The 15,051-nt window shown below is 46.8% G+C and overlaps 1 protein-coding gene and 1 pseudogene across 5 annotated transcripts in view; one reads left to right on the forward strand and one right to left on the reverse strand.

The window, feature by feature from the left end:
- DENND4B (DENN domain containing 4B) overlaps nucleotides 1-15,051 on the forward strand; it is a 246,040-nt gene that overhangs the window by 48,464 nt on the left and 182,525 nt on the right. The window contains exon 1 of one of the 5 annotated variants that reach the window (XM_085638874.1): nucleotides 4,494-4,535. The exons of 2 other annotated variants lie outside the window; for them this stretch is intronic. The gene's annotated coding sequence lies outside the window, so the exon portion shown is untranslated. Of the gene's footprint in view, nucleotides 1-4,493; nucleotides 4,965-15,051 lie in introns of those variants that run through there. 2 more of the 5 variants (XM_085638872.1, XM_085638873.1) reach the window with 2 other exon arrangements.
- On the reverse strand, nucleotides 2,097-2,413 carry LOC146772791 (large ribosomal subunit protein eL42-like; annotated as a pseudogene).

Consider the following 15,051-nt stretch of genomic DNA (forward strand, 5'->3'; position numbering starts at 1 on the left):
ATCTGCCAGTCTGTTGCACTAGTGTGTGCACACCAGTGTAACATTGAGCCCCAGTCCTGCCCTGCAGCAGGGCAGTCTGTTGCACTACTATGTGCACACACTGATGTACCAGTGAGCCGCAGTCCTGCCCTGCAGGAGGGCAGTCTATTGCACTCACTAGTATGTTCACACTACCATGTACCAGTGACCCCAATCCTACCCAGAAGCACTGCATTCTATTGCTCTTGTATGTGCACACGTCGATGTACCAATGAACTCTAGCCTTGACCCGCAGCACTTCGTCTCTTGCACTAGTATGTTCATAAACTGATGTTTCAATGAACCCCAGTCCTGCCCTGCAGACTATTGCACTAGTATGTGCACACAAGTTTGCTAGTGAGCCTCCAACCATGCCTGAAGCACTGTAGTCTGTTGCAGTACTATGTGCGCACATCGATGTACCAGTGAACCCCCAACCCTACCTCGCAGTCTTTCACTATGTGCTCACTCCAATATACCAGTGAACTCCCAATCCTGTCCAGCAGCACTGCTGTCTATTGCACTAGTATGTGCACAATACCATGTACCAGTGAACCCCAACCCTGCCCAGCAGCACTGTCTTCTATTGCACTAGTATGTGCACACTCCAATATACCAGTGAACCCCAATCCTGTCCAGCAGCACTGACTTCTATTGCACTGGTATGTGCACACTACCATGTACCAGAGAACCCCAACCCTGCCCAGCAGCACTGCTGTCTATTGCACTGTGCACACACCAGTGTAGCAGTGAACCCCAACCCTGCCCAGCAGCACTGCCTTCTATTGCACTAGTATGCACACACTACCATGTACCAGAAAACCCCAACCCTGCCCAGCAGCACTGCCTTCTATTGCACTAGTATGCACACACTACCATGTACCAGAAAACCCCAACCCTGCCAGCAGCACTGACTTCTATTGCACTAGTATGTGCACACTGTCATGTACCAGAGAACCCCAACCCTGTCCAGCAGCACTGTAGTCTATTGCACTGTGCACACTACCATGTACCAGAGAACCCCAACCCTGCCCAGCAGCACTGCCTTCTATTGCACTAGTATGTACACACACCAGTGAACCCCAATGCTGTCCAGCAGCACTGCTGTCTATTGCACTAGTATGTGCATACTAGCATGTACCAGAGAACCCCAACCCTGCCCAGCAGCACTGTCTTCTATTGCACTAGTATGTGCACACACCAGAGAACCCCAACCCTGCCCAGCAGCACTGCCGTCTATTGCACTAGTATTTGCACACCAATGTCGCAGTGAACTCCAATCCTGTCCAGCAGCACTGCCGTCTATTGCACTAGTATGTGCACAATACCATGTACCAGTGACCCTCCCAACCCCGCCCAGCAGCAGGGCAGTCTGTTGCACTACTTAACGAGTTTAACAGTTTACTGAAGGTGCCTGATTGTGGTAGTGGGTAGTTTTGTAGTGCTTTGTGCCTCCCTGTGCACCGGAGCGCTAGTTTCTAACACAGGCGCTGCTCTGCCACAGTGCTCACCGGCCCTCCTCCCCACACATCCCCTGCTGTCCAGTGGTCGGGGCCCGCATTGGAATGTCCTACTCGGCTTCCCGGGATATTCCTGGAGCAGGCGAGTTCTCGAGCGTCGGCTTCTGTGCCAGGGACTGAGGACAGCTGGCAGTGCCAGTCTCCGCAGCTGGGGTTGTTTACCAGCGGGTCACCCAGCTCGTCCAGTGAGTGAGTATCTTTGTGTGGGGTTACTGGGCCGGTGCCATGGCTTGTGAATGAGCGCGTGGTCAGTGCCAGGGCATCAGCCTTCAGTGAACCCGGCTACTAAGGGTCACGACATGGGCCAATTATATATTCCAAAGTCACTGAACACGCTCGGTGCACTGCGAAGTTTGTGGACTGTTAGCAGCACTTCGAAGCTGCAAGCCTGTCAGAGTAATTGCTATTTAAATATGATATTGTTACTGCCCGGCCCCCCGCAGGTTTACACATATGACAGAGTGTAACATAAAAGAGCAAAACGTATGTATTCCAGAGCGCACATTCATCAGAAATGGGCTCCTGGGCGCTCCCGCACATAGACCACGAAGATGGAGCTTAGAACTGGTTAACTCGGCCCTTTCTCTTCTTGTCTGCCCAGTGTAAAGTGTTTACATATTTTGATGTACAGCATCCTCTGGGACCTGCAGTTTGACTCCGCGCGTTCCAATCTTAATATAGCCTTTTTCGTAGTCTTGGCCTTGGAAAATGGGCTTTGTTTGACCTCCACACCCGCTCTCCTTACGGTCGTATCGCCCCTTTCCCTGGGCACAGAGGGAATCCGCCCCCTTCTTGTATGGGTTACTTTGTGGGGCTGATGCACCCCGCACTTCTTACAGAATGCCCGCCCTGCGAGTTGTTGGGACGTTCGCCATCTTGCCAGCAGCAGCGACCGAAGACGACGCTCTGGACAGCTGACGGGTGTTTGTTACCCAACTCAGTTATCCTCGTAATATCGACCTCGGGAGGATGAATGGCTGAGTACACCTCGAACCCATGATCATGGAGTTAGACACAGGAGGGGATACATGCATTAGCCTCTGAGCGCGTGGACCTGCAGAGTTGACTTCATAATCACAAACTGGAACCATCGTTTTCTTCAAATCAGATGTTTGGACATGGCTATAATTTTTTGGGTATTAGAAGTCGTGAACTTTGTAATCAAGCGCCCAGTTTATTTAATCTACGTCTCCAGGCTGAGAGGTAGGTAGGGTAATGATGCATTAATGTTTCACATACGTATTATAATGTTTAATGATTTTCCCCAAATATAACTTTACCCTACCCATACCATAGTTGTTCTTTTAAGGGGTTGCGCCCTTGTTACAGTTAAAAGATTAGTGTATAGCAATTAAATAAATTAAAGATTACAAAAAAGGCCATGTTAACCATCCCTTATCCCAGAGAAACGTATGGTGGTGTACAGAGAGAGTGCATCGAGTGAGATGAGATCTCACGACACGTACTTGATCCGGTGACATACCTGGGATTTGGGAGTGTGCTCTCACAGGAATGTACGTCAGGTTACTGATGGGCATAATTGAAGGGAGATCTAGGGTGTGCGAAGAATGTTGTAAGGGAGGTCACGGGGAGATGTGCAGGAGAGGTAAGGGTGCCTCCAATAAGATGCACGGGGTGCAGTCGGGATCTTACGGGCTATGCGGTGGATCTGGCGAGGGAGATCTGACCCGGTGTGTAATGGGTCTGGTGAGGGAGATCTGACAGGCTGTGAAATGGGTCTGGTGATCTGACAGGCTGTGTGATGGGTCTGGTGAAGGATATCTGACAGGCTGTGTGATGGGACTTGAGAGGGAGATCTGACGGGCTGTGTGATGGGTCTGGTGAAGGCTATCTGACAGGCTGTGTGATAGGCCTTGCGAGGGAGATCTGACAGGCTGTGTGATGGGTCTGGCGAGGGAGATCTGACAGGCTGTGTAATGGGTCTGATGATCTGACAGGTTGTGTGATGGGTTTGGTGAAGGATATCTGACAGGCTGTGTGATGGGCCTTGAGAGGGAGCTCTGACAGGCTGTGTGATGGGTCTGGTGAGGGAGATCTGACAGGCTGTGTGATGGGTCTGGTGAGGGAGATCTGACAGGCTGTGTGATGCGTCTGGTGAGGGACGTGTCATGAGATTTCCTGGGCACTGAGGGTCAAATGAAACGTTCAGGGTGGACAGGAGAGATCTGACGGGCTCGGCAGTGGGTCTATTGAGAGAGATCTGACGGGGTCGGCAGTGGGTCTATTGAGAGAGATCTGACAGGCTGTTTACATAGACTTTGAGAGGCGTTACAGAAGAGTTACCCGGGGTGATGAAAAAGGTCCCAGGGGAGGGGTTTGTCTACCACAGACACATAGGAATATTTAGCCGGTTAATGTAGTAGGTCTGAAAGGATGTGCACAGGATGTGGTGGGGTGAAGTCACCAGGTGTCTCCATGTGGTCACAGGCGCCTTGATCCAGGCCCGGGCTTTCCTTTACCTGATCACTGCTTCAGGTGTGTTACTCCAGCACAATTGAACAGGGAGTACAGCTTCCAGGATGCATTCGGTGGTCGAGGGAAAGCCCAGGGCTGGAAGGCTGCGTCACGGATGACATGGCGTTATCTGGTAACCTTAGGAGGGTGCTCCCGGAAGGCGCGGCCGTCACGATGGAATATCACAGACAGGGATTGTCTAACACACAATGATGGGGCTCCCTGCACAATATGCTTCGTTTCCCCATAACTTTGTGGACCTTGAGCTGAATGGAGGGGGGAGGGGGGAGGGGGGGCAAGGTTGCCTTCCCCTGTACCGCCGTGGCCTCCATGAAGCCTCTGTTTGCAGAGGTCCAGGAGGGCCGAGGGGCGGTGTCACTCCTTCTGTCTCAGTCAAGGTACCGGCGCTGGCGCGAGGGCCCTCACAGGAGCCTGACAGGTGCTGGTGACGAGGGAGTTCTCCAGAGATGCACAGGGGTGCTTTTCGCAGCGAGGGACAGGAGACGTCATGTGAGCGCTGAGGTAGATTAACTCCCAGAGTTTCCACCTTCGGTGTGACATGTGCAGGGCCGACCGCGGCAGATCCGGGGTGGCTGGCGGGCGTCCACGGCGCGCGCCGAGGAAGATGTAAGTGGATGCACGGGGCCCCGGGGTGGAGCTGCGGATAGGGCTTGTTCTGTTGTCTCGGCGCTGAGGGAAGTGAAATCCACGCCTGCGTGCTCTGCTGCGCCCGCCCGGCTCCCTCAGACCGCTCAGTTCAAGTGACCCCGGAGCCATCGTTTCCCACACGCCGAGGGCGGCTGCTACTCCCCCTCTCTCACAGCGCTCACTTCCTCAATCCGCGGCCACTTTCTCTGGCAGCCCCGGTGCGGCAGTCCGGACCCTCCAGGCCCCGCCGCCTGACCTTGGACCCATGCCTCGCCCGCTGACCCCCGAGAGGCCGCCGTCCGGGTAATTATTAGTGGTCTCATTTCTGCGAAATGCTTTGGTTTCGGCCTGTAAAGTTGTTATCCGGCTACAGGAAGCCCTTTTCTGCCCACACTTGATTTCTGCTTTCGCTTTTTCTGATAAACAACAAGCGGGGTTGTTTGATCGAAATAATTATCTACTGACTGTTGTATTTGTTGTGGACATCTTACAGAAGCCCTTGTGTCTGTGAAATGCATTGAAATTGATTGTTATTACCTGTACAAATTACAATAGACTATCAACTCAGCCGTCAGGTGTCATGTGTTTGAGTCTTACAAACCTGCAGGCAGAGGGCGGAAATAGCGGTGTTTGATGGTCACGCTGGGGTCTGTGGCATCGCCGGATATCCGAGAGGTACCCAGGGCCAGGCAGGCAGAAAAAAGAAGTGTCCCACTTTCGCAGTTGTCGATTCAGCGCTTTACTTTGCGCACTTCTAGTAAATGTATAGTAAGCGGTGTATTTTACTGCACACTGAGCCAAGTGACGTAGTGAAAAACTTAACAGCAAGACACGTCTTTAGAGGTGTACCTGGACTATGTACTGAAGGAAATTTGAGGTAGACTAGAGGCATTGGATGCACTTTAAGGTACATGAACGAGCTGAACCAGTCCACGGAAGGCAGAGGCCCATCCATAGCATTTTGTGTTTTTATCTTGTTGGCACATACAGTCAGTAGTAAGGTGCTAACCACTAAGGAACTGCCCACCTTGGCTACAGTCAGTTTGTGGTCCTCCTGCATTAGTCTCTGCAGGGCAGTTTATATATGGGATAAAGTACCTTGCCATACATTATAAGGATATTGCAAGTCACAGAGACTTTCATGACTATATAGAGGTACGAAGCCAACAATTGCATTCCTTTATAAAGCTATAGAACTCCCACTCCCAACCAATATTCTTAGAATGCGCTGCAGCGGGCACGTGATTCCTTCTAACACTATATGGTCAACCATCCCCCTGCCCTTAAACTGCTTAAACCTGTGGTGTGTTGTTCTTTCAGATGAAATAAGATTTTTATAGACATGAAGACTAAATGCAAAATATGTAGTGCACAATTAAACACCTCAAAGCTGTTAAATATTTATTGCAATAACATATTAGCCAGTTTTATGTAAATCACAGTTAAAAAACGTTGTAGTGAAAAATGTGGTGAAAATAAACATGCATAGAGTTTCTATCATTACTATAGTTGCCTAAATGGTACACAAATAATCATACTGCCAAAAATATCTATTTTTCAGCAGATCACTGTTCACTTAGAAAAACAGAGCCAAAGGGAATCCAGGTTTCATTTTTGTTATTTAGACCACCGCGTTACTTTTACTCGGTGTCGTGCCTTTCACTTCAGCTGCTGGCGCTGGCAGCAGCATTGTGATATTAGAACTCGACTGCAATAAGTAATTACAGTTGACCATCTATGTCATTTCATTATTGCAAGTGACTAGATATGTTTGAATTTGCCTGTAATAATCAACTTACAGGCTTTATACAGGAGCTGCAGGTTCCCATGTGCTATGATTATTTACTCGCCCATGCCAACCCTGCTGTAGTACTGACACACGAGGGCACCTTCCTGCTTTGCAGGCCTGTCCAGCAAGGGCTCTTTTTGTGTCCGAATGGTGGAGGTAGAGCCCCCTGTTGCAGATTATGTTCTGAAGGTGGATAAAGGGGCACTGGTTTTTCTGAATCCCCAAAGCAGAGAAAGGCATGCTCTGAAATCAGAGTGCAGGGTCCAGAGGATGGGCTCTTCACCCCACTGTACTGTGAAGAAGCTGCTGTTCAGGTATTGGAGTTTACAGGGAAACAACCCAGTTGCTTATTGCTGAATAGAACTTATTCACTCAGCCTTAAAAAAACATGCATGGAATAATTGTAGAGTTTCTTCTCTAACTCGTGACAGTCGTTTGACATCTGTTCAGTTTTGGATTAATACACATCCTTTGCTCTGCTTGATTGGTGTTGGGTGACCGTGGTTGGACGAAATCACAGAAGAGAGTTCAGAGTAAAAATCATGCTGAAGCCCAGGTAATATATTTTTTGGGCTCCTTTAGAGTGTCTTGGGCAGAGGCATCCTTCTGGTCCACCTTTTTAGGTCTGGCTTGACAGCACAACTAACGGCAAGATGTACTGTTATCACGTCTTTAATATATACACAGATTGGGCTTTGGCTCCACTCAGAGGATTACTATCCTCTCGCCTCATTCTATTTAGAGTATCATTCCGCCTTTCAGGAACTACTTCCATTGGAATGCACGAGGGACTATTTTTACATCTGAAAAGTACGCTCATTCATTATGCTACTTGCCACATTCAATTCTTTATCTCCTATATGTAATTATTTTTTTAAATAAACACATTTTACTACTGTTTTTTCAGCATTGAGTAAAAACAGTAAAGCTCTTTTTAATATGCTAAACAGCATATATTACATTGTTAAACATCCGTTTTCACCTGCTGCCACCTCTCTGCCTTTGCCTCCTTCCACTGTGCTTTGTGAATCCATCTCAGCACATTTCAAGGATAAAATACATACTATATATATATATCTATATATATATCTATATATATATATATATATATATATATATATATATATCTCTTTCATTGAGTGCTAAATATCAGAAGAGATTATAGAGCACATTACTACATCCCAACCTGTCCTGTCAGTTTTTCCCCTTAGAGGATGATACCACAATGATGCAATTAAGCCAGGGTCTCCCCAGTCCTGAACGTATTTTTGGGATGACTGTGGATGTGTTAGCACCGGTACTGCAAGCTTTATGCAACACAACTTTTATCCACGCCTCCGTACCTGACCTTTGGAGGGAAATAGTGGTGACCCCCCTCCTGAAGAAGTCAGAGGTTGACCCCAGTGAGTCTCAATAATTGTCAACCTATAGCCAGTGGTTGAAGTGGGCAGGATCCATTTGGAACAACATTCCAAATCCCCTTTAACTGTACAAAACCAGCCCCCTACTTTTTGTTAAAGAATAACCGTTCCTCAACAGTTAATGCTAACCTTAAGGTGCTTCCGGCTGAAAATGCAAATTGGCAAATCTCAAGGCTGCCTGAAAGCTATTATATGGCTTTAATTGATGCAGTATTTTGAGGCTTCATAGTGATAAATATTTTTTTCTTTTTGAGAGGTAATGTAAGGGTGTTACCAGCTGGGTTCTAGAGTCCTTCCTGCTAATAGAAACGTATTAAAAAAAACTAAAAAAACACATTTGCACTAGGTACAGTTTGATTGTGTATTACTCAAAATATACATTTGCAAAGTATTTATTTGATCTTAAACAGTAGGGACCTGATTTACAAAAATATGCATTTTCAAAATATTTAGTTTATCTTAAACACTAGGGACCTGATGTAGAGTTTGGGAGATGTTTGGTACTCTGTCACAAAAGGGGTGGATATCCTGTCTGCGGTATTACAAGTGCATTATAGCCAGTGGCGCTTGTAATACAGCAGGCGGGATATCCATTATGTTTGTACCGGAGTAACCCATCTGCCGAACTCTAAATCTGCCCTAAAAAATCTTGCACATATTGCGGCAGCCTATTATATGTTGTGTGCAATACACTTTTAAACTAATGCCTTTGTCTATTGCACAGTGATTTTTGTCGGAAGCTGGGAACTTGTAGCACTATAACTATACGTCACTACTCTCCACTATACCAACTAGGGATCTCGTCTGACTTGATACACAAACATTTGCAGTGATCGCATTAGCTCATTGGGCATCCGTACATGAAAGAATACATTTCCCACTAAGTAATTTAAATTGCTTTTAGTTTTCACTTAAGATGTGTGTATATTACATTTTATGTGCATTTGCTGGAAGATGAAAGGCCAACAAAAGAGTTCCAGAATATTTTGTGCGTTTTAGCCACTCCTCTCACACCCCCCACACGCCCCATCCCATTGCACTTAGAATCACTTTTTTTTTTTTTTTTTTGGCTGCCACCGGCTACTTCATGCCGGTTGCAGCGCGGGCGCCGGTGGCACGCCGAAGGCGCGCCAATGGCACGCCCGTCTGCGCACTTGCGGGCCCTGGGGCCTGTCATCATGCCCAGAGAATCACCTATACCCATACCGGCTGCTGGCACTTCAAACAGCCTCTGCTAACTTAGCACTCAGTTCCCTCACACATTCCAGCATCCTTGAACAGGGAATCCTGGCCCCTAGGACTACCTTCCCTGAAACATGTGGGGTTCACATAAGTGGCCCATCCACTATGCAACAAAGTCAAGACCATAATGCCCGCAAAATCTCAGCCATTTACCTCAACACTCGCTCACTGGTCAAACACCAGTCTGACATCTTCCTACTACTCAAATGTGAGCAGCCCGACCTTCTTCTACTCACTGAAACTTGGCTGTCCCAAGAATCATCCCCTGATATCCTTGCGGCACTACCCTCGGACTACTGCATTGCCCAGGCTAATCGTCCCCAGGGGAAAGTGGGTGGAGGAGTAGCCTACATTACTCGCCATAACTTTAGCTACAAGACTCTTACTCCTCTTGACTTACCCCTGGTAGATAGCCTGGTAATAAAATTAGAGTTCGAACCTGGCGTCTCGCCTCTTGTATGTGTCCTGCTTTATAGGCCCCCTCAAGGCATGTCCCTTTTTCCCCACTCCCTGGCCGAACAAATGGCCCACCTGGTTACAAACTACGGGAAGGTCTTACTTATCGGCGACTTCAACTACTGGGCCAACGACATTCTCAGCGGCCCTAAATCGGCTGAGCTTACTGAGCTACTCACTGAGCTCAACCTCACCCAACACATATCTACGCCCACTCACATTAAAGGACACACTCTCGACCAGATCTGGACCACGAACATTTCTTTGTCTACTGTCTCCGTATTACCCTGCACTTGGTCCGACCACCATCTTATTCATTTTTCTATTCTAAATAACGCCATGAACAAAATTTCCGGCTCAGTTACCCATACTCGAAGAAACTGGAACAAACTTGAGAAATCACCTTTTCTCGACTTCCTCACTAACTCAGCTCCCTTGGATAACCCCACCCTCGATCTTGCCAACGCTCAGCTCACTAGCTGGCTTTTGACCGCCAGTGACAAGTTTGTTCCCCTCAGGAAGTCCCACGCCCCCCGCCCTCATGACGCTCAAAAATGGTTCTCAAATGAACTAAAACTCCTTAAACTAGCTCTCAGGCAGTTGGAAAGGAAATGGCGCAGCAACTACAAGCCTGAAGACAAACTGTTTTATCTTAAATTTCTGAACTCCTATAAAAAATCCATCTCAGTGGCCAAAGCGGCCTACTTGTCTACAAAAATTCTGTCTGCAACCAACCGCTCTAAGGAGATCTTCCGCATTGTTGATGAGCTCTCTAACCCTGAAAGAACTCTATGCAGGCCCCCGCCTTCTCAAACCTTTTGCAATGCCTTAAACACATTCTTCATTGACAAAATCAAGAAAATTAAGTCCAGCATTCCGGCTACTCAAAACCTGTCTCCTACTCCTTTATCTAGCACTAGCACTAGCTCCTTTACGCACTTTCCCTTTCTAACGGATCACACCTTTGCTAAACTTCTCTTAAAAATTAAATCTGCCTCGCCCACTGATTGCTGCCCCCCTAGCACTTTGAAAGAAATTTTCACTGTACTTCCAGGCCCCGCTTTAAATCTTTTAAATAAATCCCTACTTCAAGGTACCGTCCCCGCCACATTCAAACAGGCCATTGTCGTACCCCTCTTAAAAAAGATAGGCTCAGATCCCTTAATCTTGACTAATTATCGTCCCTTCTCCCTTTTCTGGCCAAGTTATTAGAAGCCCATGTTACCAGCTGCCTTACTGACTTCCTGGAGAAATCTGAATTCCTCGACCCCCACCAAGCTGGCTTTCGTCCGGCACACTCTACCGAAGCAGTTATTCTTACTGTTCTGGACACCCTCCGTAGTGAGGTTGACAAGGGCTCTCCACAGGCCCTGGTCCTACTTGACCTCTCCGCTGCCTTCGACACGGTCGACCACCATCTTTTGGTCGACCATGTCAGGGAAGCTGGAATTTCTGGCCCTACCCTAAGCTGGATTATCTCCTTTTTGGAAAATCGATCCCAGGCAGTCCGTACGGCTCAGTTCACTGCCCCCAGCGTTCAAATCTGTTGTGGCGTCCCCCAGGGCTCCTTTCTTTCACCCTTGCTATTCAACCTTTACCTTCATCCTCTTGTCCGAACCCTGCAGGAGCGCAAAGTTTGCACCTTCAATTACGCCTATGATTTCCAACTTATCTTTCCCATTAGCAATACCCCTGAGTCGGTCCACGCATTCCAATCCGCTATGTTGTTCATCAGCACATGGATGAACAAGAACCTCTTGAAACTTAATCCGGACAAAACGGAACTCATCCTCACTGGTGGCATTGCCAAAAACCCCTGGGGACCCCACTTCTGGCCCGGAGAACTGGGTCAGCCCCCCGTCCCCTCCAGTACAGCCAAAAGCCTGGGGGTGATTATCAGTCAAGACCTCACTTTAAAGCCCCAGATGAGCTCTATAGTATCCACCTGTTTCTTCCAACTTCGGAAAATAAAGAAGATTTGCAAATACCTCACTCATGATGCTCGTATTCAAGTAGTCATTGCCATGGTCATGTCACATGTTGACTACGCCAATTCTCTGTACTTTGGTATCCCCCTTCATCTATCTAAACGGTTACAGCTAATACAAAACCAGGCAGCGCGCTTAATCACTCACTCACCTAGGCATCATCATATCACCCCCATTCTGAAGCAACTTCATTGGCTGCCTGTCGCTCAGCGGAGTGCTTTCAAAATCGGATGTCTAATTTTTAAATCACTCAATGGTTCTAGTCCAAAATTTGTCATTAACATGATCATAAAATATGCCCCCACTCGTCATCTCCGCTCAGCCTGCAAAAATCTTCTTTTGACTCCCGCTTTCAGACTCAAACGTACCGGCGGAGCCAGGTTCTCTACCTTGGCCCCCCTGTTTTGCAACTCTCTCCCTTCTGAAATCCGTCTCTCCACCAATCTCCTCGCCTTCAGAAGTCTTTTAAAGACCTGGCTTTTCCAACAGGCCTTCTAACTCTTCCTTTGGACCAGACTTTTGCCATACCAGCACCATGAAACCTCCCCGGTGTACGTGCGCTCTACAAATTCTCATTGACATGACATGACTGGTCCAATACTTTTTTTTCATGCTCTTCAACCGCTACCGATCTTCTTTCTGCCATTCCCCTCTAGCGTCTTGGAATGGGAGTTTAATATGCAACTTTCCACTTTTGTAGAAGATAGTAATTTTTTTTTAGATACTTCTCAAACTGGCTTTCGGCCACGCACATCACGGCACTGAGATAGTTTTGCTTGCATCCATATGATTTTAGAGCAGGTTTGCAGGACAGCGCTAGTGCTCTTGGGTCTCAGTGCAGCGTTTCACGCGGTCTTCCATTCAACATTATGTAAACAGTTTTATTACATAGTTGTTGGAGATAGAAATCTGGCTTGATTGTCTTCTGTTTTTTTTTTTTTTTAAAGGTCTCTCTGTTCTGCAGACTTAATTTTGTTTTTCTAGGTCATTGGTTAGTGGTATGCCGCAAGGGACATTGTTGAACCCAATGTTCTTCAACATTAATATTTCCACATTGGCCAGTCTTATTCAAGGGTTTGATCCCTCTCTCATATCACTAATCGTTGTGTCTTTTGCAGACAAGTCTGTGCTACTGCTGACAACCTTCATGGATACTTATCAGAAGTGGCCCCTTGCATGACAGAGGACTCACTTAAAGAACGGGTACCTTTTGGAAGTGTCTCTTTAATTTTGTTTCTCACATGGTGGCCTGCATGGCTTAGGTGCTAATCTTCTCCCCTCTGAGTCTGCCAGGAATATGGGAATTATCTTAAATGTGTCTTTAACATTGTAAATAAATCGCTGTTTTTGCAACATCTAATTTCATGTTGTGTAAGGTAGTACTACTACATCCAAGGGACTATTGTCCCTCTGTGGTCCAGGCTGTGATACTATTGCACATTTATTACTGTAATCATTTTTATATTGACATCTTGAAAAAACGGATGCAGTGTCTACAACTGATTCACACACTTGCAGCTAGGCTGCTTCTAGTTCTGCCCCTGTGCTGCCACATGTCTCTTTACCTTAGGACACTTCACTGGTTGCCTGAGGAAAAGCGAAGACCTTCTGTATCTGCCATTTTACCCTCCAAAACAGAGGCCCGGCCTCCAGTCAGTGCAAGATTCATTTGATACAGTCCTAGACGTGCCCTTTGTTGTGCTGAAAGCGATGTGGCCATTGTGTGCTACATTTTTAATTCTTAGTTTGGTGGCGGTGAGCGGGGGGAGCTTTCTCTTATCTGGCTTCCAAATATTGAAATTCCTTACCTCTCCAAGCATGGCAAAAATCCAACTTTCGTAAATTCAGTAAGGGCTTGAAAACATGTTTTTTTCTGTTGAACCTCTACTACTTTTTCCTGCTTCTGCATCGAGACACCTTTCCGGGTAGCTGTTGAAACCTACAAATACTTTCAACATCATCATGCGATTCATGTTGGCAACATTTGTGAATGCCTGCATTAAAGCCAGACCTGTTGGCTATGCCAAAGTTTGTTTAGGTCTGGCATAGAGATAGCGTTGGCTGTCTCTCCAGAATCCTACTTTCCAGAAAACATTATAATAAAAATAAATATGTACGTACAGGAGCTTTGGGTTGGAGCTCTTTATCAATTGCTCACGTCATTCTCATTTTCTATCCGCCCATCACGACACACATCATGGGGCAGCCTACTCCATCCATTTACTCTCTTACACTGAGTGACAACTTTTTGCCTTATTGCCTGTGCATGGTCACTTGCAAAGACCTGAACTTCTGTGTCTGGGCTAGGAAGCATTGGTTTCTGGGCTACTCCTTTAATTTAACATTTCTAGCAAATTTTATTTTGCATGTTGAATAATGATAATAAATAACGCTTGCTAAAGCCAGGCCAGTTGGCTTTGCCAACACTTGTTACTAATGAGCCCATTCTCTGCTGAATCCCCATTCCTAAGGGTGACCAAAGGAAACTCTTGTTGGGTAGCTGTCCACCTTATAAAATCAACTTAACATGACATGTAGGTGTGGTTGACAAGACTTTCCATCCTTGCTCATTCATTCTTATGAGCTTCACTATGTGTATAATAGAGATCCGAAAACTAGTATGGGCAAGTATTTTAGTTTCGGATCCTTGTTTTGTTTTCAAGCTCCTTTATATACCATGATGTGTTGTAGCAAAGTAAAACTGGCATGGTGTAACATCCACCCCAAGCAGAATTCCATAGTCCCGCCGCCTGAGAGTTGCCCGGAGGGCACAGAAACAACAGCCAGAGATCTATTTTTGATGGGAGGAAGGTAAGACACAGTGACTGGTAACCTTTTGAGGCATTCCGGGATGGGCAGGGGTTCTGCTTCCAGCAGCAGAAGGTACAACCATGTACCTTGAGAAGTCATTAGACAACAGAATATTTGTTGAGGTCACAGAAGGTACAATAACTGGTACCTTGGAATCATGTGGGATGTTGCAGAACAGAAAACTCCTTCAACATTATCAGATGAAGCCCGAGAGCCTTACTCTCATGAGGTGTTGGGAAACAAGCTGTAGGTATTGATTGGGGAGGAGCCATGGAACCCACTAATGTAGTGTGCGCCTAAACTTGGTTACCTGGGGGTGGGGGGGGGAGGGGACTGGGATCCCGTGTAATTGTAGATCTATTCTCGAAATCTTGTGATTAAGGTGGGTAGCGGGTCGGATGCCTTACCATATGTGTAAGGGGCAAGGGTCATAATACTGTATCTACCATGCTCCTTGAGAGAAACATTTATTCTATAACACAGGATCACTTCTGGAAGGGGCAATCTGGATCAGCGAGGTCCTAGATGAATCTGCATTGCCCTAGATATTTCACCCAGTAAAGTGTGGTAAAAGGAAAGAGGTTGACTGGCAAGGAACTAACAAAAATACACAGATAATTGTGGTGGCAAACCAGCGAAGAGAAGGAAGTATGTTAATTGAAAATGAGGAAGTGCAAACCCGG

Source organism: Triturus cristatus, chromosome 12, assembly GCF_964204655.1.
Source record: "Triturus cristatus chromosome 12, aTriCri1.1, whole genome shotgun sequence".
Classification (NCBI taxonomy): domain Eukaryota; kingdom Metazoa; phylum Chordata; class Amphibia; order Caudata; family Salamandridae; genus Triturus; species Triturus cristatus.